Source organism: Capricornis sumatraensis, chromosome 5 (genome assembly GCF_032405125.1).
Source record: "Capricornis sumatraensis isolate serow.1 chromosome 5, serow.2, whole genome shotgun sequence".
Classification (NCBI taxonomy): Eukaryota; Metazoa; Chordata; class Mammalia; order Artiodactyla; family Bovidae; genus Capricornis; species Capricornis sumatraensis.
Genome location: NC_091073.1, coordinates 36,392,882 through 36,420,417, shown reverse-complemented (window position 1 = coordinate 36,420,417; position 27,536 = coordinate 36,392,882). Strand labels below are relative to the sequence as shown.

The window sequence follows — 27,536 nt, the reverse complement described above, 5'->3', positions numbered from 1 at the left end:
GAATTTTGAATAATTCACTGGCTAAGAGTAAAAGAAAGAGTGTTTAACCAGGTTTGCTTGGGCAGAATTAACAATAAGTGATGTCCAGTCTGCTGCCTCTTCACCATAAAAATAATGTACATTTTTTTTGGTTGCAAAACTAATACTTGTTTATTATAGAACATTTGATAAATTAAAAACATACATGAAGAAGCAAATAAAATTCAGTCATAATTCCTCCATGCTTACGGGTCCCTGACATATGTCCAAGACATGAACATTTGCACAATTGTGACTATGTCATATTGGAGTTTTGTACCCATCTTTTTCCCATGTCATAAAATATTTTTCAGAAACATGATTTATAAAACCTGCAAAACAAGACCCCCTCAACAATAATTCTTCTAGAAAACACTGGTTAATAAAATGTCTTAGAAGATACACGTGGATATTTTTTATTTCTAGTCACTTGAGGGTAGTAGTTAATAATGAGGCTTTCCACGCCTAATCATACGACTTTTTAGAAATATGAAAAAGATTGGCTCTACTGTTAAAAGATAAGAGAAAAAAAGATTTTTCCCCTTAAAATATCTGTTACAAAGGTATTGAAATTTTAGCTTATGAATTTTTTTAAGCTATAGAGAATATTGTTTTCTTTCTAGGATTTAGTCCTAGAAAAACCTGGAACCAACCTTGGAGGATAAAATTCTCTTTGCAAAATGCAGTTGATCCAGCTTCTTTCAGTTGATCCATGATTCTGGAAGTCTGCTTATTGGTTCATACAAGCATTTATATGTGGAGATCCCACAATTTACTTAGAATATCCTAGGTGATGCAGAGGGGAACCTTGTAGGACTCTGGAAACAGTTGGTTCTTACAGATGCTGAACACAAACACTGAAAACTGGAGTGATTCAAGGCAGCAGTGGAAAATGGGTTATTTCATTGTTCCCTCAATAGCAGAATTTCATTGGTCCCCATCTTTATTACGGTGACATGTTCTACTTGGTCTCTATTTCTACTGCTCCTTTGTTACCAATTACTTCATCCCCTACTTTTTACGTCTTTTCTCTTGCTGATGGCTTCAGTTTACTCAGAACTTACCCCTCTCAAGGCTTCTCAGGGCTTCTTTCTACACCTAGCTTCTGCACCCATCACATGATTGATTTTCTCTTCCCATTTCCAGTTCATATTCTTGAAAGAGAAAGGGCTTAGGTAGTCACCGCCACCCCTGTTTGGGTGGAGTGTTCACATCATTAGGCCTGGCTTCCCTTGACCAGCATAGTTCTAAGAAGGGGGTTGTGTAGGGTAGATCATGCCTGTGGCCCCTGCTGGAGGCACTCTTAGAAGGGGAATCTGGCATGACACAGCAAGACAGAATGAGTTCTCAGCACATTCTTTTTGTTTTAAATTTTTAAAAAATATGTTTTAACATACTTGCCACTAATGTGACATGTTCTTCATATTTTTTTCAAGGTAAAATCTTTCGGCACTTTCACTTAAAATAGTCATGGTACATAGAAACAAAGAATAGATTGGTGGTTACCAAAGGCTAGAGACTGGGGGAAATGGGGAGATACTACTGATCAAAGGGTACAAATTTCTAGTTATGAGATGAATAAGTTCTGGGATATAATGTACAGCATGCTGACTATAGTTAACAGTACTGTATTGTATACTTAGAAGTTGCTAAGGGGGTAGATCCTAGATGTTCTCATAACAGCAGCCAAAAAGAAAAAAAAGTTAACTATATGAAGTAATAGAAGTGTTAACTAATCTTATTGTGGTAATCATTTCACAGTCTGTGTATATCAAGTTATCATGCCACATACCTTAAACTTACACAGTGCTATATGTCAACTCTATCTCAAAAACCTGGAAGAAAGTTGTCATATTACCCAGATGTTTTATAGCTAACTTTAATAGAAATATATTTGAGCTAAATTTTTCTTCAAGTTTCTGAAATTTAATAGCATAAAACATATAATGTTCAACTGACTTTGTAATGTTCAACTGGCATTTAATAAAGTTATTTGCAAGAAGGTAAAAACATTTTAATAGTGTAGAATTATGCCTGTGGATACTAGAGACTAGCAAAGATGGGTAGTTAAGGTTTGGAATATGCTGACTTTCATAAAGAGGTTAAAAGCATTTCCCTTTTGAAACAGAATGTTCTTGGGCATTTTCCTAGTGCTTTGCTGCTAAAATATAAATGGTTATGTGTAACTGTTAATTGCAGAGTGTTACTGTTGGAAATTGATTTTGTATGCTCAAATTGTGACAGGAGAGTGGACCGCAAACATAAACTTGAGTTTTGGTTTTACTCTGACTTAGAGGGACGGTGACTAAAATTGCCTTCTGTATCATCTCACCACTGTAAAACAGGAAGTGAAGTCAGCCAATAAATTGCTTCCTCTCTTTTTGCAGAAAGGAAACAAATATATAAATATATATGGGCAGTCTCAGTTTCTTGCCACTCAATCCATCCTGTGTACGATCTTGAGTTAGCGTTAGTGAAATGTTATGATGTCATTCCCCTGTTTACAACCCTGGGAGTATGTTAGATTCACTTGGAAAGCTTTTGAAATAAACTCTATATCCAGGTCCTGTACCCCAGTTTTCTGATTTATTTGATGTGGGCATTTCTATTTTTGAAAGTCATCCCAAGCAACTCTAAGTAACAGATAGGAAGCTACAGGCAAACTGGCAGAATCTGAACATTGCAGTTGGCTTTCAAGGCACTCTATTGTCTTCCTCCAACCTAGCTTGCCAGGCTCTGGCCAGTTCAAAGGCTTCCCATGTCTTCTGTAGGCTGCTTGTTTTTCCGTTCTTCTGTCTCTTTTTCAGGAATTCCAAGAGTTTCCTTCTCACACTTTCCAAATTCAAATTTCTGCCCATTTTTCAAGACGTGGCTCAGTTTTTACCTCCGTCTGTGATGCTTTGCCTTCTCCAGCCACTCTCAACTGGAAAGCTTGCTCCCTAATCTGAAGTCACACAGCAGTTATTGCCTAGTGCTGAACAATGAATCAGTCATGTACTGGTCTGTGCCATCTCTCCTATTGTTGTGATAAGTGATGAAACTTTGCTTTACTTTTCACCTCTTTGTTACCCAAAGACCTATACTATGAGCTTCTGACATTCCTTTGTATGCTTGACAAGTTGGTTCTGTGTATAGTGCAGGAAGTCAGTAAGTATTTGCCTCCATTTCCCATTTCCGAAGGTGTGGTTTGGCACTTTGTCTCTGCTGGAGTCTTGCCCTGCTCCTACTGGGCCTTCTTGCCAACAGACTCTCTGGCTCTTTAAATCAGGCCAACATATCCAGTGTCCCATAGGGCTGATTGCCAGTAAAACTGATTGCGTGTGTACTCCTCTGCTCACCCTTGCTCTCTCTCTATTTTTTGATCCAGCTGAGGCTTTGGCTTTCTTTCCCTCTCTGACCCTTCTCTCTCCTACTCTCTATGCTATCAGGACTTGATGGCAGAATTCAAGTTCCTAGGATCTGCCTGCTTGCCTTCTGTGAGAATGTTAGAGTACAACACACTCTCCGGATCTTATCCCTCTTCCTTCAGCCAACACTTCCCCTGACTCTGGCCCAGACGACCTAAATTATACTGCCAATCCTCCACTAGTACCCTGGTCTGCTGCTGCTGCTGCTGCTAAGTCGCTTCAGTCATGTCTGACTCTGTGTGACCCCATAGATGGCAGCCCGCCAGGCTCCCCCGTCCCTGGGATTCTCCAGGCAAGAATACTGGAGTGGGTTGCCATTTCCTTCTCCAATGCATGAAAGTGAAAAGTGAAAGGGAAGTCGCTCAGTCGTGTCTGACTCTTAGCGACCCCATGGACTGCAGCCCACCAGACTCCTCCATCCATGGGATTTTCCAGGCAAGAGTACTGGAGTGGGGTGCCATTGCCTTCTCCAGTACCCTGGTCTAGTGGAGGTGAAAGTGACAAGAAATCTAGTGACAAGATTCCTGTCAAAGGAGAGACAGGCACTGTCTTTAAGATTCTCACCCTCTAAAAGAAAACTGATTGTATTGTTCACATGATTACAAGCTTCTGTTGGTTCATGATTGCCTGTAGAATAAAGTCTAAGCCTGAGCTGTTCAATATGGTAGTTATTAAAATTCAGATAAAAAATTGCGTTTTTCTTCTGGTGGTGCTAGTGGTTAAGAACCTGCCTGCCAATGCAGGAGATTAAGAGATGGGAGTTTGATCCCTGGATTGGGAAGATCTTCTGCAGAAAGGCATGGCAATCCACTCCAGTACTCTTGTCTGGAGAATCCCTTGGATAGAGGATCCTGGTGGGCCATGGTCCATGGGGTCATGAAGAGTTGGACACAACTTAAGTGACTTAGCATGCATGCTGTGCCATATTTCAAGTGCTGGATAGCCACTTGTGATTATCCTATTGGACAACACAAATATAGAACATTTTCACCATTACAGAAGTCTCTGTTGGACAATGCTCATCTACATACCTTAGTGTGGCTAGTATGGCCTTTATAATCTCTCTTTATAATGTTTTGTTCTAGCTTAATTTTTGGCTGCTACTTACCTTTCAAGCCTACCGACTTTCTCAGTGTTCCCCAGCCACTAAGAGCCCTTTCACAGCTCTGCGTCTTTGAACTTGCCGTTCCTGCTTCCTGAAACGCCTTTTGATTTTCTTCTTTGGCAAACTCCCATTTAATCCCCCCCCCTTTTTTTTTTTTTACTATTTATTTGGCTGCACCAGGTCTTTAGTTGCAGCATGTGGGATTTAATTCCCTGACCAAGGATTGAACCCAGGCCCCCTGCATTGGCAGCTTGGAGTCTCAGCCACTGGACCACCAGGGAAATTCCCTATTCACCTTTTTAAGATCCAACTCAAATATTATCTTGGTTGTGAAGTTCCCTGACTTTCCTAAACACAATAATTTTTCCTGCGTTCCCTTGGCTCATTGAACCTGGCTCTGTTGCCCTTATCACCATATTTTACTATTTGCTTATAAATCTGTCTATTCTCTTGGATGGTGGATCCTGATTGTTCTACAGATCTACCCTAATGAGTACCTGAAGTTGTTTGCTTGATGCTCTTTCAATATTAAGTAATATGTTTTCTTACTGTGGGCTTGTTATTTATGTGTTTGCCATGTTTGAAAAGATCTTGGTGCTTTAGAAGTTCTTCTTTCTTAAAAACTAGAGTGGCTTTCTGTCTTTCAGGATGAAAGTTCATTTTCTTTCTAATTAATTCTGATGGGACTTGAGAGGGATGTGGTAGGAGAAGCTGCAAGGTAAAAAACGGAGTAACTATATGTAGGAAACAGTTCGGTTGTGCTTAGGTTCCAGTCGTTACATAAAATATTTAGTATTTAGGAGAAGGGAAGGGAGGGAAGATGAAGGGGAAAAAACAACAAAATAGCTCATGGAGCGGATACTGTGGAATTGTCTTTGACTTTTTCCAGACTAAGGCCAAAAGCAATGATATATGAGGAAAAGAGTTTTTATTACCTATTTGCCAAAACGTATTTTATTACCATTTCCCTCCTCCTACCCCCCCCACCCCCACCCCTCACTTCAGGATTTGATAAGGTTTTGAGAAATTCTGGTGACTTAAATTACTGTGAAGTAAATCCTCCTGACCAAGAAATAAAGCAATTAAAATATCAATTAGTTTCTCTTCTGCGATTATGGTGAACATCATTCCGAAAGGCTTGTTTTGTTCTGGAAGAGCTGTAAATACTAAAGGCTGAGGCCAACAGACCTTCTCTGATCACTATCACCTAGTTGCAGCTTCAATCTTAACAGTCAATCATCTCCCCTTGGGGACGCCGACCACGCCTTATCGCTCAGACCACGCCCACCAAGTCTCCCTCCCTCCCACCTCATGGCCCCGCCCCGGGCCTAGCAAAAGAAAATTTTCATTGGTGGAGAAGTTGCTCTGATGCCGCCCCAGCGAGCGGCGATAGGCCGAGCTGGCGTGGGGCGGTGGTGGTTGGCTGCCTCAGGACGGGTCTCTGGTCTTGCCCGTCAGAGTAGCTGGCGGCAGTGGCGGCGCTCGGGACTGGGTTGTCAGTCAGTGAGCGGAGGGGGAAGATGGTTTGCCAGGACCCGTTCTGCTAGGAAGGAGGCGGGGGCAGGTGGTGCTGCTTATTCGGAGCAGCAGCCGTCGCTGTCGTTGCGGGCCAGACAAGTCGCGGTTCTGGAGGTCGAGCTTGGAGAGCCGCTCTGGTAAGTCCTGCGGAGAGAACCGCGCCGGGCCCCCAGGGCGGCCGGCGACCGATAACTTTTTTTGTCAGGGAGGAGCCGGGGCGAGGCGACGGAGGGGAGGGGGCCGGGACTTTGTCCCCGGGGCGGCGGCTTCGTTGCGGGTAACGGCTCCAGCGCAAGGCGCCGCGGATGAGTGCTAGAGTGTGCTGGACGCCCAGGCGTCCAAGGGTCTGCGGGGAGGAACTCGGTGGTAGGCTGCGGCCGGCGGCTTCTCGCCCCGAAGTTGGGCGCAGCCCGCCTGCTGCCTGGGCGGCGGCAGCTTTGTGCGCGAGGACTCGGGTCTTTCTCCTTCCCCGGCGAGGAGCCTTCCGAACTCCGGGCGTGACCTGGGTGCAGCCGCGTCGCGCGGACCAGCCGCCCTTCCGCCGGGTTGCCTGGGGTGGGACACCCCCACCGCCCTGCAGCGGCTGATGCTCCGACCTCTCCTACCCCTCCCACCCCTCCGACTCCTCCTTCCCACTTCAGCGAGGCTGCAACTACCCGTCCAGTCTAATGGCCAAAATGGTCACTGTCGCCCCCCTCGTCTTGGAAAGCAACATTCTTCCCGGTTCCCCGAGTCGGAGAGATTCACAAAGCAGCCGCGATTCTTTCCTTGGTTATTTACACTGGTGAGCTCTTCATCAGCCCTTACCCTCTTTTTACTATGAGTTAGTCCTCCCCAGCTGGTGGTGGTTTAGTCGCTAAGTCGTGTCCGACTCCTCTAATATACTCGAGAATCGTCAGGGTTTTGTCCGAAAATTGTTGCGTTGAAAGACCCGCCGAAGTTTGCACGCTCTGGCAGAACTGGGTATCCCCCCTTCGGTGTGTACATGTGTGCGTTGTTCCCTCAGGGTATAGACGTTTCTGAAATTTTTAAATTTTGCCCTGGTGGTTTCCTACTGCACAGAATCTGTTCTCCGATACACTATCACACTCCGGGCAGCCGCTCGGCTCTTCAGGTAGGGAGAGTTTGCTCAGCGGGCAGCTGCTGCTTATCTTCTGAGACCGTCCTACCGGCTGTAGGGCCAGGCTGTCCTTTGGCAAATTATTTGTCCTTTGGGTCACACAGTAGTTTTTGTAGCAGGTATGCCGCCTCTTTGATTCGTGTATCACTTTACAGTTTGAAATTTTCAGCTTTTAAAACCTTATGTACATAAAGTCATAAATACTGATGTAACCCTGAGTCAATGTAGTAGTCCTGGGAGGCTTGTTTTCCATAAGAACATTCTCTTAACATCCATAGATCACTACTCTGCGTGCCCCCCCGCCCCGTCCCCCAATTTCTAAGCATTTTTCTTTAGGTTAACACATTTTAAGTCCCAGAGCACCGTATTTTTGAAGTGCAGGCAAGAAAGAAAGAAAAAAAATTTTTAGGATATGTTTGGCTGGCCAATAGTAGCTTCAAAGTCGGCTGTTCTAATACTTCATTTCAACAAAGTGGCAAGGGAGAAAATCATTGCCTGTTTTAGAAAAAAAATTCTGGATTTGGCGTATTTATCCTTTTTTGATTTACTATAGCTATAACAACAAAGGGTTTTAAGCCCTCTTAGTTACCAGAACTAATTAACAGTATCTGGGTATGGACATAAGATGAAGCATTGGTTAAGTCAGTGTGTTATCCCTGCTGTGCTTCGTTTTTTTGTTGTATTCCTGTTTTATGAAATCTGCTCTCCATGGCATTTTTAGAGCAATGGTGTTTTGACAGTCAGAGTTTAAATATATCTTGTAGTCAACTGTTTTATTCAGGATCCTGTTGCCTGATATTTATTTTATAATGAATATTAGGAGATCTTTAAAAAAATGTTAGTATTAAGACTATTTTGGCCCTATCAAGTTTGCATCTTGTAAATAATCGAAATTATGTCAGACATAAATTTGCATTACTCCAGGCCGAATAGGTATACAAAATGAATGTATACAAAAATGAATGTCACAGCTCTTGTCATCTAGGAACTTACTATGCCATATACAAGTCAGGTAAATAAAGTAACAATTATAATACTCTGTGATGAGTGTGAATAGAGATTTGCCTAGCATTGTAGGTGAGCAGAGTAGGAGATGGCTAACTCAGCATGGATGTATGTAAAGTTGGGGGCACGTAGTCAAGCTTTAAAGTATGGTATAATTTTGCCAAGTGCATGAGCTGAGTGAATACCTTTCCAGGAAAATAGAGTAAGTGAGAAAACAAGGAGGCAGGAGCAACCCTGGCAGTTTAGAGAAGTCTTTGTTGGTGACAAGTCCAAAGTTAGTAACATTGGTCTTGACTTGAATGCCAGAGTTAGATGGGAAAACGGTGGAAGATGAGATCAGTGAGGGTGGTAGAGGCCCAACCCAGGATGTTGTATCCTTGGCTAAGGGGGTTGCATTGAAAATGGTGAATAAGAAACCACTTAATGGATTTGTGTTTTGGATCCTCATTCTGGTAGAGTGAGGTAGAACCTGATAGATCCTGTCACCTCAGGAAAGAAGGGAGGAAGAATCTAGAATCCTGAGGGTTTGACTTGGTTCCATTGATTGGAAATGAGTTGCACATAAAGGGAAGATGATGCATTCTACTTTGGATTTTTTGAATTTGAGGAAACTGTGGGACATGCTTCAGCAATACGTGAGCCATGAACTTCCTGATGTTCAAGCTGGTTTTAGAAAAGGCAGAGGAACCAGAGATCAAATTGCCAACATCCGCTGGATCGTGGAAAAAGCAAGAGAGTTCCAGAAAAACATCTATTTCTGCTTTATTGACTATGCCAAAGCCTTTGACTGTGTGGATCACAATAAACTGTGGGAAATTCTTCCAAGAGATGGGAATACCAGACCACCTGACCTGCCTCTTGAGAAATCTGTATGCAGGTCAGGAAGCAACAGTTAGAACTGGACATGGAACAATAGGCTGGTTCCAAATAGGAAAAGGAGTATGTCAAGGCTGTATATTGTCACACTGGTTATTTAACTTATATGCAGAGTACATCATGGGAAACGCTGGACTGGAAGAAACACAAGCTGAAATCAAGATTGCCGGGAGAAATATCAATAACCTCAGATATGCAGATGACACCACCCTTATGGCAGAAAGTGAAGAGGAACTCAAAAGCCTCTTGATGAAAGTGAAAGAGGAGAGTGAAAAAGTTGGCTTAAAGCTCAACATTCAGAAAACGAAGATCATGGCATCCGGTCCCATCACTTCATGGGAAATAGATGGGGAAACAGTGGAAACAGTGTCAGACTTTATTTTGGGGGACTCCAAAATCACTGCAGATGGTGATTGCAGCCATGAAATTAAAAGACGCTTACTCCTTGGAAGGAAAGTTATGACCAACCTAGATAGTATATTCAAAAGCAGAGACATTACTTTGCCGACTAAGGTCCGTCTACTCAAGGCTATGGTTTTTTCTGTGGTCATGTATGGATGTGAGAGTTGGACTGTGAAGAAGGCTGAGCGCTGAAGAATTGATGCTTTTGAAGTGTGGTGTTGGAGAAGACTCTTGAGAGTCCCTTGGACTGCAAGGAGATCCAACCAGTCCATTCTGAAGGAGATCAGCCCTGGGATTTCTTTGGAGGGAATGATGCTAAAGCTGAAACTCCAGTACTTTGGCCACCTCATGCGAAGAGTTGACTCATTGGAAAAGACTCTGATGCTGGGAGGGATTGAGGGAAGGAGGAGAAGGGGATGACAGAGGATGAGATGGCTGAATGGCATCACTGACTCGATGGACGTGAGTCTGAGTGAACTCCGGGAGTTGGTGATGGACAGGGAGGCCTGGCGTGCTGCGATTCATGGGGTCGCAAAGAGTCGGACACGACTGAGCGACTGAACTGAACTGAACTGTGGGACATTTGGATGAAGATGTAGATAGATGTTTGAATGTAGGATGTGGAGCTTGTAAAGGAAATCAGGAATAGAGGAAAGATGGGGGGTTGAATTGAAGGAGGTGTATTGACTTGGGAATGTTGAAATGACTCAGATTGGAAAAGACTTAGCATAATAAAAAGCAGCAATTGGAGAACAGACAAATAAAAGGCAGACAGGTGGAAGAATAGTGTGAAAGAGAATTAGTTAGTTAGTATTAGAAAGATAGGAGGAACTTCAAGAAGGATGCCAAGGGTGGAGAAGTTTTCAAATAGAGGAGGAATGGGTCAACAATTTTGAAGGCTTTAAAGAGGTGTCAAGTAAGAAGATGACTCCAGGACCAGTGAATTTGTCAGGAGTTCATAGGTGACTTTAACAAGTACAGTTTTAGCTGAGTGGTGGTTCAGAAACTAGTCTCCAGAAGACTGAGAAAGAATGTTGTTTGGTCCGACTCTTTGTGACCCATGGACTGTAGCATGCCAGGCTTCCCTGTGCTACATTCTCTCTTAGAGTTTGCTCAAACTCATGTCTGTTGAATCCATCCAGCCATCTCATCCTCTGTTGCCTCCTTCTCCAGCCCCCAGTCTTTCCCAGCATCAGGGTCTTTTCCAATGAGTCGACCCTTTGCATCAGGAATGGGTGATGAAAAAGTAGACATGCTTGCCTGGGGCATTTTAAGAAAACTAAGGAAGGAAGAGAGAACGATGGCCCTAGAGCAGTGGCTCTCAATCTTATCCACACATTTTCAAATCATCTAAGGGAGTTTTTGAGTCCTGATTTCAAGGGGGAACCCCTATACCAATTTGAGGAGTGGAACAAGACCTAGACTTCAGTATTTATTTCAGTAGCTTTATGGAAGTACAATTGCCCTGTAATAAACTACACATATTTAAAGTGTGCAGTTGAATGTTTAACATGGTTATGTTCATTAAACCATCACCACAATTAAAATAATGAATATATCCATCACCTCCAAAAGTCTCCTAGTGCCCCTTTGTAATCTCTCTCTCAATCCCTGAAACTACTGTTCTACTTTTTATTACTGTAGATTAGTTGCATAGATATTTCACAGTTCCTTAGGAAATTCCATAGGCACAGTTGAAACTGCTGCAGAGGGATATGAGTTGAAGGGATATTATGCTTGGATTTTTTTTTATATGTGTAATGAAAGTGAGGAGTAAGAGATTAGGAAAAATGAGATATCTATTGGAACTAAGTTCCTGAGGAAATAGTAGATGGAATTCAGAGCTTTGACCAGTAAAGAAAGGAAGACAACATCTTTAACAAAGAATATGATATTAAAGATAGTGTATTTTTTGTTATCAGCATCAAGGTTGTCATCATGTAGTATCAAGATTGGTTCTCAGAAGTGCTCAGAAATAATTAGCATCTTAGTGTTATGAAAATGAATGCCCTGTAGAAAAACCCCTTAAATCTAGCCCCTGGCACTACCATGTAATGCTTTGTCATTTTTTCGAGGGGACCAGATGAAATTAACAGTTTGACTATTGCTTACTGTTGAGGGCCAAGTACTGCTAGAATCTTTTTGACCCCCTTGGAGTTAAGCTGCATATCTGTACTGGAGAAAGAGAACATTTAACATTTACAAATCTGTTTAAAGCATCTTTGTTCAGAAGAAATCCTGCTTACTTGCCCTTTGGATATATGCCTTTAAAACACATTGGAGGAAAAAAATCATTCTTCTCTCTACCAAGGGAGACAGAGAAGAGTTGTGATTGGAAGTTATCAAAGGCCCACACTTTGTATCCCGAGAAAGGTAGTATCTATATTCCACACTGTCCCTTTCACCTTTTTTAAAAATTTCAGGCTCAAGTTTTAGATGTAGGTGAAAGCTGAGCCCTGCTGGTTCTGAGGTCCAGAGTTTGTTCATCACTTGTTTCTTACTGCCTTTGGCAGGAGCTGAAAGCACATAGTTAATATCTAAATATTATTTGACATTGCACTTGATCATAAATAAAGATGGGAGGGAAACCTTTTGTCTGGTTGTTTCCTAGAGTTCTGAAAATTTCTTTCATTGTATTGTTCAGTTACTAAGTTGTGTCTGACTCTTTGTGACTTCATGGACTGCAGCATGTCAGGCTTCCCTGTCCTTCACTATCTCCTGGAGTTTGCTCAAATTCATGTCCATTGAGTTGGTGATGCTATCTAACCGTTTTACCCTCTGCTGCCCCCTTCTGCTTTTGCCTACAAAATCTTTCGTTATGATTAAAGTGTAAAAATACGATCAGATATAGAGAGGGTAGGCCTCCCTAGTTTTGGTGCAGCCTAAAAGAATAAACTATCAGTGTTAACATGATTTTGGATACTGTTGTTACTAAAGTCAAAGCAATATTGTAAACATTGTGTATTTTCTTAATTACTAATCCAATGTGTAATAACTGTAGAAAGTTTGGAAAATTCAGGAAAGCCTAAATGATAAATGATATCTATAATGCCTTCATCCACTGATGGGCTTCCCAAATGGCGCAGTGGTGAAAAATCCACATGCAGTGCAAGAGATGCAAGAGACGGTGGTTCGATCCCTGGGTTGGGAAGATCCCCTGGAGTAGGAAATGGCAACCCACTCCTGTATTCTTGGTTGGAAAACTCTATGGACAGAGGAGCCTGGCAGGCTACAGTCTATGGAGCTGTAAAGAGTCGGACATGAATGAGTGACTGAATGTGTGTGCACCTGTTGATAATCATTTTTAACACTGGTGAATATCCCATAGGTCCTTTTTAATGGGATTTACTCTTTTTTTTTTTTCACCAACTGCCGCCCCCTGCCCCCGCCCGCATATTGTACCTACTCTTTCGTTTGTTGTTGTTGACACTGTTTTGTTTCTAGGTTATTTTTACACAGTTGAATGAATGCTTACCCGAGTCAATAAAGCATTATTCTTTTACAGCATACCGTCATTTTAAATGTGTGGCTAATAGTCTAGCATTTGGATTTTCCATTGCTTATTTAACCAGCATTTCAATTGTTAAAAATTTAAGCTGTTTCCAATAATTTGATGGATTAACCATTGCTTATATCTTTTATTAAGAGAAATTCTAAAGTTAAAAGACACACATAATTATTTTTGATAGATATTAATAGATACATATTAATTAATCATTAGAAGGTAGACATTAATAATTGAATATCTATTAATATATTAATAATAGATATTAATATATATCAATCTATTGATTAATAGATATTAATAGATTGCTTTCCAGAAAGTTGTGATAGTCATTTTTATTAATTGTGCTTGAGAATGCCAGCAATCTCTCCATATTAAAAAACTGCTATTTTGATATGAAAAGTCTATAAATTTCTTTGTTTCATTTGTTATTAGTGACTTTAAATATTTGTATTTTTTGTGAATTATCTATTAATGTCCTTTGTTTATTATGCTATTGGATTTTAAAACCTCTTTGTGTATAAAACTATTATGTGTTGGTCAAATTGCAATGCAGATAATTTCTCCACTTTGTCATTTGCATCCTAATTTTGTTTTTGGCTTGAATTTTTTAGTTTTTAAACAGATTTTTAATATTTAGTATAGCTAAATCTATCAAATTTTTCTTTTATGGTATCTACCTGCTTAGACTTTCTTGTGTTTGCATATTCTATAAGTAATTACTTCTTTTTCTTTATATTACTTTCAGAATTTTAAAGAAACATTTATATCTTTAATCTATTTGAAATGTATTTTAAGGTAGAGTGGCAAGTCAATTATTTTATACTAATTACTGAATAATTATCTTTCCCCAGAGATTTTCTGTTCTGCTTCTTTCAGCTATATTTTTTGCTCCAGTAATTCCAAACAGTTCTAACTACTGTAACTTTTTAATGTACCTTACTATATGGTTGTGTGAATTCGTCTTATCTTTTTCAAAACATTTTCATAATTTCTCATTTTTTTTCAGATTACCTTTAATCCAATTTGTTAAGAAAGAATTTAATTGAAAATATAAACTAATTTTTTACAGATAGCTATGATCTCTTATGATCTATTTTAGAGATAGCTATGAAATGCTTTACGGTATTTTCATCATTTCTTCAAGTCATCTTTTGTGACTCAGTGTTTTGTAGTTTTCTTCATATGGTTCTGCCTGTGTTTAAAATTGACTTTTGGTAGTTTAAAACCTCTTGTTGCTATTGTGAGTGAAATACTGTTTCACTGTATTTTAAAGAGGATTACATCTTCCTGATGGAACATAGAAAAGTTGGTGATTTGTTGTACTATTTTCTAATTGGTCATCTTATGAAATTCTATTTTTTAAATTTATTTTTTATGAAATTCTTAATTGTAATAGTTTGTATTGAATTTTATAATAAGGCAGTTATAGAATTTGTGAATGATGATAATTTTGTTTTCTTGCCAATATTTAACCTTTTCTTTTTTAAAAAAAGTTACACTGATTACAGTGTCTAGAAGATTGTTAAATTATAGTAATGAATAGTGAGGATCTTTGGCTCATTTCTTATTTGAATGAATGCCTTTAGGGTTTTCGTAGTTGTGTATTCTTTTTGACAGTTTTTTTTTTTTTTTGGTACGTTAAGGAAGTAGTCTTCTATTCCCCTTTTTTAGAATTAAGCTTAAATTGGATCACATAAATTTCATAATATATTATATGATTATTTGGCTTTTCTTCTTTGCCTATTGTTTGATGACTCATATTAAAAGCTTTCCTAATAGATTTCACCAATTTTGTCTCTTTGGAATAAAGACAACTTGGTAATAGCATACTTCTTCAAAGCTAGATTTGATTGCTCTGTAAGATCTCTAGTGTCCCTTTTGTATTATCTTTCTCAGGTTTTGGTTTCTGAATATGCTAGCTTTGTGAAATAGAGAGAATGGGGAGAGAACTTATAAGTTCTGGCACTGTCTTCCTTGAAGGTCTGAAGTACTATAACTTCCTTGCTAACACTAGCGAGGGAGGCGTTCTCCGTCCCCCTTCTGATGTCTGTGTCAGAAGCTTGCTCTGTCCCTTTTCTTACTTTAATAAAACCCTGCTACACACACACACACACACACACACACACACACACACACACAGAGACACAGACACAGACAGACAGACAGACAGACACACACACACACACACACACACAAGGTAGTTTAGCTATATGAAAATGTCCAGGTCTTTTTGGATTGAAAACACTTTGTTGATATTTTAATATCTGCTACTTTCTAAGTGAGTGAGTGAGGTCGCTCAGTCGTGTCCGACTCTTTGTGACCCCATGGACTTAGCCCACCTGGCTCCTCCGTTCATGGGATTTTACAGGCAAGAATACTAGAGTGGGTTGCCATTTCCTTTTCCAGATCTTCCCGACCTAGGGATTGAACCCAAGTTTTCTGCATTGTAGGCAGATGCTTTACCATCTGATCCACCAGGGAAGTCCATTTTCCAAGTACTTTGCATAATTAATTTCATTTTTCTGTGTATAACTTTGCAAGATAAGTATTAGTTATCCTTACTTTTCAGATAAAGAAACTGAGATGAAAGAGATTAAGTTACTTGTTCAGAAGCAACAAGTAGAGGTAGAGTTTAAACTCAAGTCCTCTCTGATGCCGTAACTCATGATTTTAATCAATATCCCAATTGTCTTCCTAATTAAGACTCTTTATTCTTTGTTATTGAGAAGTAGGCTTAGTTATTTTATTTGAGTGTTTTACTGTTTTCCTCTTTGCCCAATTAGTTTCCGTTTTTGGTAACCCTATCATAATTATGACTGGTCTGTTCTATGTTGATATCGTATCTTCTGCTGTTTCAACAAACAGTCCAGTATGGTTATGATAGAAAATACTGGAATGGAAATGGGATGGTATTTATTTAATGTACTTTGTATAATTCACATTTTAATGTGTTGGATGTTCAAGATCAGTTTGCATTCCTAAATACTGTTTGTACCTAGTAAAGAATGTTAAGCACAACACATCAAGGAGCTTTAGTACTTTACCATTCTAGTTTAAATATTTGTCATTATTGAAGCTTTCATCACGGTAGCCTTTTAGTAGTAAATGTTAAATGATACTTGTTTGATTCTTGTGTTTTCTGGAAGAGTCTTTTCAGTAGCAGATGAACGTTAGTTGACTTCTCATATAAATGTGTAAAAATTCATTCAGTTATTTGCACTAGACCTAAGGAAAACAGTATATATGAGTTTTATTAAGCTGTACAATCAAAATTATTTGAGGTTTCAGCTATTGGAAGATATACATTATTCTTCTATAAAGGAACTTAGAGGCTTGAAAATTTAAGAGAATAATATAAGCCTTAAAAATGCTTAATTTGGGCAAGCAGTTGTAAACTCTGTGTCTATCTTTTTGAGCGCCTCTGTTTTTTTTCCCCTTCAGATGTAATTAATGTTTAATTAATTCATTATTGGTTATAATCAACGTACAGACTATAGTCACTACCTTTCTCTAATGAGAGGCATGAAAATCTGCTAGTCTGACCTGGCATGTTTATACTCTTTTGATCTAAATGTCAAAGTTGCTGTTGCTTTGTTAATCCATAGATATTATTGTGGTGGACGGAGTGACCACATAGTCCTCAAAACAGTACACACTTTAGTAGGTTAGAAGAGGGAGAGACTATTTTGGGAAATTATGAAACTTTGAGTGAATTTGAATAAAGGAGTGGGGTGGAAGGTGGAAGTATTATAGAAACAGGTGAGAGGAGACACATCCATTAAGTATGAAAGGTAGAAATATGCAAACCAAGTGGACTATTAGAGGAGTACAGAAAATCAGGAGAATGGGATACATGGATGATAGAAGTAGAGTATTGAAGTCAGTGAAGTCTTCTTAGTAGGGTTTCAGAAAGGAAGATCCCTGTGGCAAGGTTAAAGAGAAAGAATGAGTACCGAGACAGAACTAATAGAATTGTCATTTTTGAGGTCATGGAGAGTATATGATGAGAACCAAATATATATTGTAAAGGGGGTTAAGGAATAAACTGGTGTTGCAATAATTGGAGGCAGTGGCAGTAGATGAGGCTGCTAAATCAGAAAGTTAATCAGTGAAGAACAAATAAAGATCGAAGTATTGTAACTGGAGGGTATTAGAAGCTAATGGACTTCTCTCCCAATTCCATCCTAACCCCTTACCCTGCTCTCCACAGATCCTGAAATGCATTTTGTGCAGTTGAATGAAATGCAGATTGTCCAACTGAAAATACTTTGTTAGTGCTAGTTGGAGCTATGGCTATTGATCATCAGTGATGTGCCAGTGCTTTATTTATATTTAATCCTTAGAATGTTCCTGTAATACCGATGTTATTACTCACATTTCACAGGGGAGGAAAGTTTAAGCAACTTGCTGGAAGGTGGGTATGGGTTTTTTGGGCTCTTTGTGTGTGTGTGTGTGTGTATGTGTGAAATTTGAATAAAATTTGTAGTTTAGTTAATAATACTGTATCACATGTTAATTTCCTGTTTTTTTTTTTTAACAACATAGTGTTTCTTCATATTCTCAGAATTGTATTAGAAGTTTCAAGCTTCATTCAATTTTTTTTTAAATCACTAAGGTAATAAATTTTCTAGACTTGTAGCAGTAATACTAGTTGCCAAAATACATGGAACTATATCAAAGTTTTTAGTGAATATATTAGAAATCTAGCATTCTATTCATACTAAGTCAAACAAGTGAAATAAAAATGTCACACTTTTTAGATAGGCAAAAATTCACAAATTTTCTAAAATATACATATTATATTGTACATACTATTTATGTGTATATGTATACAAAGATTTTCTACGATGCTTGATAAAGGCTTGAGAAAGAACAGCAACAACAAAAAGATGAGGAAATTGGAAAACATAAACTAAATGAAATGGGAGTACTAAATATGGAATACAAAAAATAAACTAGATAAAAGTAAAAGGTCATCATATAATCCGGTTGTTTTTAAACTTGACTGTTCATTAGAAACACATTTAGAGCTTTGGAGAAAAAGCAATAGCTGGGCATTTGTGTTTTTCAAAAACTTACAAGATAATTCTGATATGCATCTGGATTTTAAAAAGTGATTACAGGTTTTCCTATTAAGTGGTAGTTTTAGTGATACAAAATTCTGTTATTTTCTGCTGACCAATCATGATACAACGGTATTAAGAGAATAATAGTTACATAATCACAGTAGTAAAAGATGTTTATCAGTTTTCACAATCAAAGGCCAGACAATAAATAAAAGATAATTACAATTGCAAACTATAATGAAAACATGATTAACCTAACAATATAAAATAATTACATAAAATTTGGGCGGTCAAGCAGAGTGATGTGGTAAGTGGAAGTGCATACGTGCATGTTTTTATCCACCCAGCCAGTCTGTCTTTTGGTTGGTGCATTTAATGCATTTACATTTAAGATAATTATTTATATGTATGGGCCTATTACCAGTTTCTTAATTGTTTTGAGTTTATTTTGTGTAGATCTCTTCCTTCTCGTGTTTCCTGCCTAGAGAAGTTCTTTTAGCATTTGTAAAGCTGGTTTGGTGATGCTGAATTCTCTCAACTTTTGTTTGTCTGGAAAGCTTTTGATTTCTCCATCAAATCTGAACAAGAGTCTTGCTGGGCAGAGTCCTTGGTTATAGTTTTTTCCCTTTGCTCACTTTAAATATATGATGCCATTCCCTTTGACTTGTAGAGTTTCTGCTGAGAAATCAGCTAATAATCTTATGGGAGTTCCCCTGTACGTTGTCATTTTTCCCTTGTTACTTTTACTATTTTATCTTTGTCTTTAATTTTTATCATTTTGATTACTGCGTGTCTTGGTGTTTTCGTCCTTGGGTTTATCCTGTCTGGGACTCTGCACTTCCTGGAGTTGGTTGACTTTCCTTTCCCCTGTTAAAGAAACTTCCAGCTATTATCTCTTCAATATTTTCTTGTGTCCTTTCTCCCTTCTCCTTCTAGGACCCCTATAATGCGAATGTTGGTGTGTGTAATGTTGTCCCAGAAGTCTCTTAGGCCGTCTTCATTTTTATTTTTTTCCGTTCTTTTTTCTATATTCTGTTCTGCAGCAGTGATTGCCAATATTCTGTTCTCTAGGGCATTTATGCATTCTTCTGCCTCAGTGATTCTGCTGTTGATTTCTTTGAGAGTATTGTTCATCTCTGTTCTTTAGGTCTTCTACGTAAACATTTCTTGCATCTTCTCCTTTCTGTTTCCAAGATCCTGGATTGTCTTCACTATCATAATTGTGAATTCTTTTTCTGGAAAATTGCTTATCTCTACTTCATTTAGTTGTTTATCTGGTGTTTTTCTTGTCCCTTCATCTGGGATATAACTTTCTGCTTTTTCATGCTGATAAATCTTCTGCAATGTGGTTTTCGTTCTAGCTGCTCGCAGGACTGTGGTTCTTCTTGCTTCTGTCTGCCCTCTGGTGGATGACACTAAGAGGCCTGTGTAAGCTTCCTGATGGGAGGGACTGGCCATGGGAAAGACTGGATCTTGCCCTGGTGGGCAGGGCTGATAGGTTTGTCCCTGTTAGTTGTTTGACCTGAGGCCGCCCAGCTCTGGGGTCTGCCACCTCTGTGGTAGGGTTAATGGTGACCTCCAAGAGAACTTAGGCCAAGGGGCACCAGTCGAGGACTGCTTCTGCCAGTGCTCCTGTCTCCACGGTGACCCACGTGACCCACACCTCCACAGGAGACCCTCTAACACGAGCAGGCAGGTCTGGTTTGGTTTCCTGTGGGCTCACTGCTCCTTTCCCCTGGGTCTTGGTACATGCAAGATTTTGTTTGTGTCCTCCAAGAGTGGTGTCTCTGTTTTCCCCAGTCCTGTGGAAGTCCTGAAACAAATCCCTCTGGCCTTGAAAGTTAGGTTCCCTAGGGATTCCCAGGTTTTTGGAATCTTTTCATTATGCCGTGTTGCTTCTATTATTGAGCTGTGTTAAAACACTTGGAGAAGGGGGTGGTTGTCAAAGGAATATAAGGTATGATTCCTCTCCTCATAGAAAGAAGTGGAAGATAAATGTTAGTTATGTTTGCTGTGATTTGTGTTAACTATTAATATGTTTTCTATTTAAAATATTTTAAAAGGGATTCCTTTCAATAAACTCTTCTATCATGTATATGTTATTTAAATTTTAACAGTTTTATTTGGAGATGATATTTATCTGTGATAGTTTATCTTTGATAATAGTTTGTTGAGGTTAAAGGAAGGACACTCCAAGAAAGATGATGTAAAGAAAAGTAAGGGGAAAACTTGTTCTTTCCACTGTGAGAGCTACACATATGTTATACAGTTGTCGGTAGCACTTCAGAAAGACCAGCTTCTTCATGGAATCATATTGAATTGGTCGTTGGATGGTAATCAGGACAGATATTTTTCATGACAGCAGGTTATAAAACTCCAGAATTTATTGTAATATAATGTGATTTATTAAATTTGGATTTATCAGTTAAGAATTGGTTACTGGTGACAAAATTCAAAGATATTTAATTTTCTGTTATAAGCCCTTTCTTCAGAAGCACTGCATAATTGAATAGAAATACTTAAACTGCTTTAGGGATTAAACATTCTTACAGGACTTTCAAATACTTTTGAGAGAACCAAGATAGAAATTTTTGCTGTACTAAATTTTAGTTTCACATTCAGCTGCAAAGCAACATCCGTTATACTACCATATAACATTATTAAAAACTTTATTGAAAAAATAAGTTTATAATTCAGCCTCTGCTAAAGCAAATTGACTGTTACCCCAGTGAATCCACATGATCTTACTGAACTGTTTATTTCATCTTTGGTTACTATAATTTTTTAAACCAAGGCAAAGCAGCTGTATTAATAAGATCCACTGAGTTTCTGATTGAAACAAATAGGATTTTGTAGTGTAGTCAAGATCTGTTGCTTTTATTGTTATGGCTCTGTTAGTATGCATTACCACCATCAACTGTGTTTATTTGCATTTTATCATTATAAGCCCCCACCCCTGCCCCGGCCCGGCCCGGCCCCTGTTTGTCCTCATCAGTTTCTAACTGAGCATCTGAACTTCTGTTGGCAGACATCACTAATGGTTGAACATCTCATTCCAATTTTTGAAAGGGCAGTGACTCACCCTAAGACATCAACCCAACCCATGAGTCACTTGAAATTTGTTTGTCTTAACATTTCTCTCTTCTTTTTCTCCAACACTAGAAAAAGGAAAACTGCTGGTTAAGAATGCAAAAAACTTTGACGGAATTAAAGTAGAGCTGTGCTTTGGAAAGGGTCTATATGCCGTTATTTTGGGGAAAGGGAAAGAGGGGCAAGTGATAGCAAAATGATTGCAAGGCAATATTTCCACTGGACTCCCTTTACCATTCCTTCTCATTTTCCTCATGGTGTTTACTTTTATTATTTTGTTTGCTTATACTCTGATTTGCCTTGATTTGTTTCAAAAGGGATGAAAGGACACTCATTTCTGCTGTTTAGGTTTACTTGTTTCCCCTAATAGACTATGAATCCCTCAAGTCAGGGATTATGTCATATTCATTTTTGTAAATCTAGCATCTAGGACTTAGAAGACTTTTAATAGTTTATGAATAAATAGATAAATATTTCAGCAACTCTAGTGCAAGAGATGAATTGCTGCAGCCCTAGTTTATTGCATGGAGCTTTGATGGTGTTAACAGGCTGGATTACGTGGCCCTCCACCCCCACTCCAGTCCCTCTTTCATATGTCGAAGTCCTAATCCCCCCGATTTGTTGGTAGGGTCTTTATATAGGTAATTAAGTGAAAATGAGCTCCTAATCCAATGTGACTGGTGTCCTTATAAGATGAAGAAATTTAGGTCTGTCTTTACAGATAGAAGATAATGTGAAAGCGCAGGGAGAAGGTGACTTCAAGGAAAAAGGCCTGGAATAGATCCTTTCCTTAACGACTCTCAGAAGGAATCAGCCCTGCTGACACCTTGATTATTAGACTTTTAACCTCCAGAACTGTGAGAAAATAATTTCTATTGTTTAAGTCACTCATTCTATGGTACTTTGTTACAGCAATCGTAACGAACAAATACAGCTAGTTTGAATGCTTGGTTGTAGCAGATACTCTTAACTTGCCCATCTCCAAGGAACAGTTTGCTAAACTCAGTGCCAAAACCTTAGAACTTTTTAATCTTCCCCTAGGCAAGGCAAGGGAGAGAGAAATTTGTATAGCTTAATGGAGAAGGTAATAATTGTTTGTCTCAAATAAGTAAATAGATAACTATTTGTCTCCTTCCATCTCCCTACAAATATAGTCAATGGCAAGCAGCTAGCTAATTCTCTAGTTCAACTGAATTTTGTTTGATTTGGCATGGAGGAAGTATTTATGAGTTATTTATGTTTTAAGTGTTCAGAAGCTTCTACCAATAAACCTGGTTGCTTTTTCAAAGTATGGAGATGGAAGAGAAAGCCCGAATAAAATAGTTTTTTTATGACATTAATTTGAACTAATTGCTTGTACATAATCTCAGCCACCTTACTTTGCCTGTTTTAATAATACCAGGGCAGAGCACTGTGTCTTTTATAGTGTTTTGAGACACTTAGTTGAAAGAGAAAATTTTGGACCTGTAGAAAAAAGAACACTAGCTTTTTCATCATTTGGAAGTAGTTTACCAGAGTACTGAGAATAGGGTAAACTAAATTATCAAACTGAGTAAAAGTCTCAGTCTTGGATTAAAAAAAAAATTATTTGGAAAACAACAAAACCCTCCAGTTTATGGGCAAATACAAATTGTAACTTAATTCTGGCATTTAAGCTTCAGTTAGCATCACAGACTCCGTGGACATGAATTTGAGCAAATTTCAAGAGATAGTGAGGACACAGGAGCCTGGTGTGCTGTAGTCTGTGGGGTCACAACTTAGTGACTAAACAACAACATATCCACACAGTCTGGAGCACCCGCATTAGCAGTCTGTTATTACTGTGGTAATTATCAGTAATATACTTTTTCATCCCCTTTCTTTTCCTTCATTCCAGTTGTTGAGAAAAGCACTGAAACCAAGAATGTTCTCAAAGTCAGATGCTACCAAGCGGCAGAGGTGGGTTTCCCTGTAAAATGAAGACTTTCGCTTGGTTACCCTACCATGTTTTTCTGTGACCCTATAGTTCTCAACTTCGCTGCAAAAACAGAATCACACATGTAATTTATTTTCCCCTACCAATTTATTTTGAAATGAAAATATTCTAGTTTTCAGTTTAATATAAAAATATGAAGAAGTAAAGGATAAAAGAGTAAATTATTCAAGAGACAGTGTACTATAAACTTTGAACTGTTGTGTGCTGTGGGTTGGGATTGTTGATAGCATGAAGAGTAATTGAGAAAGGGGACTCGAGTTGGGCTGCTTGGGTTCTGATCTTAACTCAGCCACTTATTAGTGTGTGACCTTGGATGTTATTTCTTTAAGCTTCATCTTCCTTTTTTTGTGAAATGGAGATTATTTTAATTTACCATTTAGGAAGGCTGTGAGTATTAACTGGAAATTCCCATAAGCATTTAGCAAAGTGCCAGATACATAAGGGCTTGAGAAATGTTAATCATTATCCCAACATCATCCTTGGACATCTGTTGACACATTTGACTTGCACTGTTTTCTAGAGTACATTCCTGATGATACCAGTTATATCTGGACCATAAAGGATCTAATGGTCAAATACACCTGGGAAAATATTTCATTCTAAACACCGTTCTTGGAAGTTCATAACACAGATTTAGCATAGTAAAAGGCGCTGAAAAATCCTGTGATTAAAAAGAAAGAAAACTCTTTAACTTTCTTGAATAAAATTTTTGCAGGAAAAGCCTTTTCTTCTTTGGTACTACTGTTAATATCCTTTGGAACATTTTTAAGAACAGTTTAGGAAGCACTGCTTAAATTATAGTGCATTTACCTGGTTCAGTGCATTAATAAGGACAGTGGTCTTTTTATTTTCCCTGATTATTTGTACTCTACAACAAGAATATGATGTGTACTTGAAAGGAGCCATTCTACTAGTATTTCTGTAACTGCGTAGAAGAGTGATCTTATATTTAACCTGTATATGTGCCTTGATTTCCTAGTGGGGGATGGGTAGATTATATCTTCAAAGTTGTTTCTTCTACCTCAGAAATTCTGAATTATTGGGCTTTGCAGAGATTTCAAAGAATGTATCTTTATCCTCTTTAAATGTAACAAAATAAATGAGAAAAATGATTGTAAGCAGCTAGTTACGTTAAAGATTTGTCATTGAAATGACTTGCCTATTAGATTTAACTTTTTTCCAGCCTTGATACCAACTTAGTCATACAGCCAGCATTGCAAATAAGTTCTATGAATAGGTGCTATGTTCCTGACAAGTTCAAATTCTGTATTTGGTTAAAAAGTTGAGATTTTTGTTTTTAAACAAACTTGATTTAGATTACTTTGTCATATTCTGGTGTTTGTAGCCTAACTTATTTAAAAAATCATAAAATCTGTCCTCAAATAGAGATAATTTTTAACATACAGAAATTTGTTGCTTTTTTTATACTAACAAAAAAATACCATAAAAGGAAAGTTAAAAAAGATCCTTTAAAAATTACACCTGTAAATAAATAAATAAAATGCTTAGGAATAAACCTGACCAAGGAGTGAAAGAGCTGAGAATTATAAAATATTGATAAAGAAAATTGAAGATGATTCAAAGAAATGAAAAGACTGATTAGAAGAGTTAATATTGTTAAAATGACCATATTATCTAAAGAAATCTACAGATTCAATGCAATCCCTATCAAATTACTCATGACATTTTTCACAGAACTAGAACAGATAACCCTAAAATTTGTATGGAACATAAAAGACCCAAAGTTGCGAAAGCAATCCTGAAGAAAAAGAACAAAGCTAGAGGCATAATAGTTTCAGACTTTAAACAGTACCGCAATTTGATTGTCTGTAGTAATCCAAATAACATGGTATTGGCATAAAAACAGATGTATGGATAAATGATATAAAATAGAGAGGCTAGAACTAAACCCACACATCTATGGTCAGTCTTTGATAAAGGAGTCCAAAATATGCAATGGTGAAAAGATAGTCTCTTCAGCAAGTGGTGTTGGGAAAGCTGGATAGCTACATGTAAATCAGTGGAGTTAGAGCACACTCTTACTCTCTAAGCAGAAATGAACTCAGAATGACTTAAAGGCTTAAATATAAGATATGACACCATAAAACTCCTAGAAGAGAACATAGGCAAAATATTCTCCAACATAAATCATAACAATGTTTTCTTAGGTCAGTCTCCCAAGGCAGTAGAAATAAAAGCAGAAATAAACAGGACTTTCCTGGTGGCACAGTAGGTAGGAATCTACCTGCCAATGCAGGGGACGTGGGTTCAATCCTTGGTACAGAAAGATGCATGGGGCAGAACAGTGGGGCCCGTGCACCACAACTTTAGAGCCTGCACTCTAGTGCCCACGCACCACAATTGCTGAGCCCCTGTTTGAACTACTGAAGCCTGCGCACCCTAGAGCCAGCAAGCTGCAACTACTGAGCCCATGTATCGCAACTACTGAAGCTCCTGTGCCTAGAGCCTGCATTCCAGAAGAGAGGCCACCGAAATGAGAAACTCACGCACCACAGTGAAGAGTGGCCCTCCACTTTCTGCAACTAGAGAAAGCCCATGGGCAGCAACGAAGACCCAGTGCACCCAAAAATAAATACTTTTTTTAAAAAAAGCAAAAATAAGCAAATGGGACCGAATCAAACATAACTTTTTGCACAGCAAAGGAAACTAAACAAAATGAAAAGTCAGTCTATGGACTGGGAGAAAATATTTGCAAGCAGTGCAACTGACAAGGGCTTGCATTCCAAAATATACAAACAACTTATGCAACTCAACAACAAAAAGAACAAACAAAATGAGCAGATCTACAATGAGCAGAGTCCTGAACAGACATTTCTTCAAAGAAGACATACATATGGCAAATAAGCATGTGAAAAGGTGCCTAACTTTGTTAATTTTTAGAGAAATGCAAATCAAAACTACAGTGAAGTATTATTTCATACCTGTAGAATGGCCATTATTAAAATATTTTGCTGGAGAGTGTGTGGAGAAAAGGGAACCTTCCTACAATGTTTGTGGGAATGTAAATTGGCGCAGCCACTATGGGAAACAGTATGGAGGTTTCTCAAAGACTAAGAATTGTCATGTTATCCTGCAGTCCCACTCTTGGGCGTGTATTCAGAGAAAATTCTAGTTAAAAAAGATGAGTGCACCCCAGTGTTCATAGCAGCACTGTTTATAATAGCCAAGAACATGGAAGCAACCTAAATGTCCATTTATCATGAATGGATAAAGAAAATGTGTTACATATGTCTGATGAAACACTGTGCTGTGCTGAGTTGCTCAGTCGTGTCTGCCTCTTTGCAACCCTGTGGGCTGTAGTCCGCCAGGCTTCTCTGTCTATGGGGATTCTCCAGGCAAGAATACTGGAGCACGGGTTGCCATGCCCTCCTCCAGGGGATCTTCCCGACCCAGGGATTGAACCCAGGTCTCCCACATTGCAGGCAGATTCTTTACCATCTGAGCCACCAGGGAAGCCTGATGAAATACTATTTAGTCATAAATAGGATGAAGTAATGCCATTTGCTGAAACATGGATGGACCTAGAGATTTTCATACTAAATGAAGTAAGACAGAAAGAGAAAGACAAATACCATTTTATCATTTATATGTGGAACCGAATTATATAGGTCCACTTATTTATGAAACAGAAGCAGTCTAACAGACATAGAAAGCAAATTTATAGTTACCAGAGGGAAACAATGGGGGGACAAATGATTTTATTGTTTGTACAGGGGTATAGCTATTATTTTTTTTAATTGAAGTATAGTTAATTTACAAGGTTGTGAGGGCTTCTACAGACTGCTATGTATAAAATAGATGCACAACAAGGGCAAGTTCCCACTGTATAGCACAGGTAACTATATTCAACGTTCTGCAATAAACCATAATGAAAAGAATATATATATATATATATATATATATATGTAACTGAAAATAAAGTTGAGTAGATACATACATGTAAACCATTCGTGGACGAACTGCTTCTGGGTTGGGATTTCGTATGTAGCAGAGCAGCTCCCTTGCTGTGATTGAAAGCCTGTGACACAAGAGTTTGAAGAAATTTTTTTACTCGAAAGGCTTCCCTGGTGGCTTAGCTGGTAAATACGGTTGCAATGCAGAAGACCTGGGCTTGATCCCTGGGTTGGGAAGATCCCCTGGAGAAGGGAAAGGCTACCCACTCCAGTATTCTGGCCTGGAGAACTCCATGGACTGTATAGCCCATGCAGTCAGCAAAGAGTTGGACCCTACTGAGTGACTTTCACTTTCATACATGCATATGTATATATATATATAAAACTGAATCACTTTGCTGTATACCAGAAGCCCTAACAACCTTGTAAATTAACTATACTTCAATTAAAAAAAATAATAGCTATACCCCTCTACAAACAATAAAATCATTTGTCAAATAGCATTTCCCTGGAGAAGGCAATGGCACCCCAC

At 38.6% G+C, this 27,536-nt stretch overlaps 1 protein-coding gene across 1 annotated transcript in view; it reads left to right on the top strand.

The window, feature by feature from the left end:
• Window positions 1-6,063: 6,063 nt before the first annotated feature.
• Window positions 6,064-27,536, top strand: part of HYCC1 (hyccin PI4KA lipid kinase complex subunit 1) — an 83,855-nt gene continuing 62,382 nt past the window's right edge. The window contains exon 1 of the mRNA XM_068973172.1: window positions 6,064-6,185. The gene's annotated coding sequence lies outside the window, so the exon portion shown is untranslated. The remainder of the gene's footprint in view (window positions 6,186-27,536) is intronic.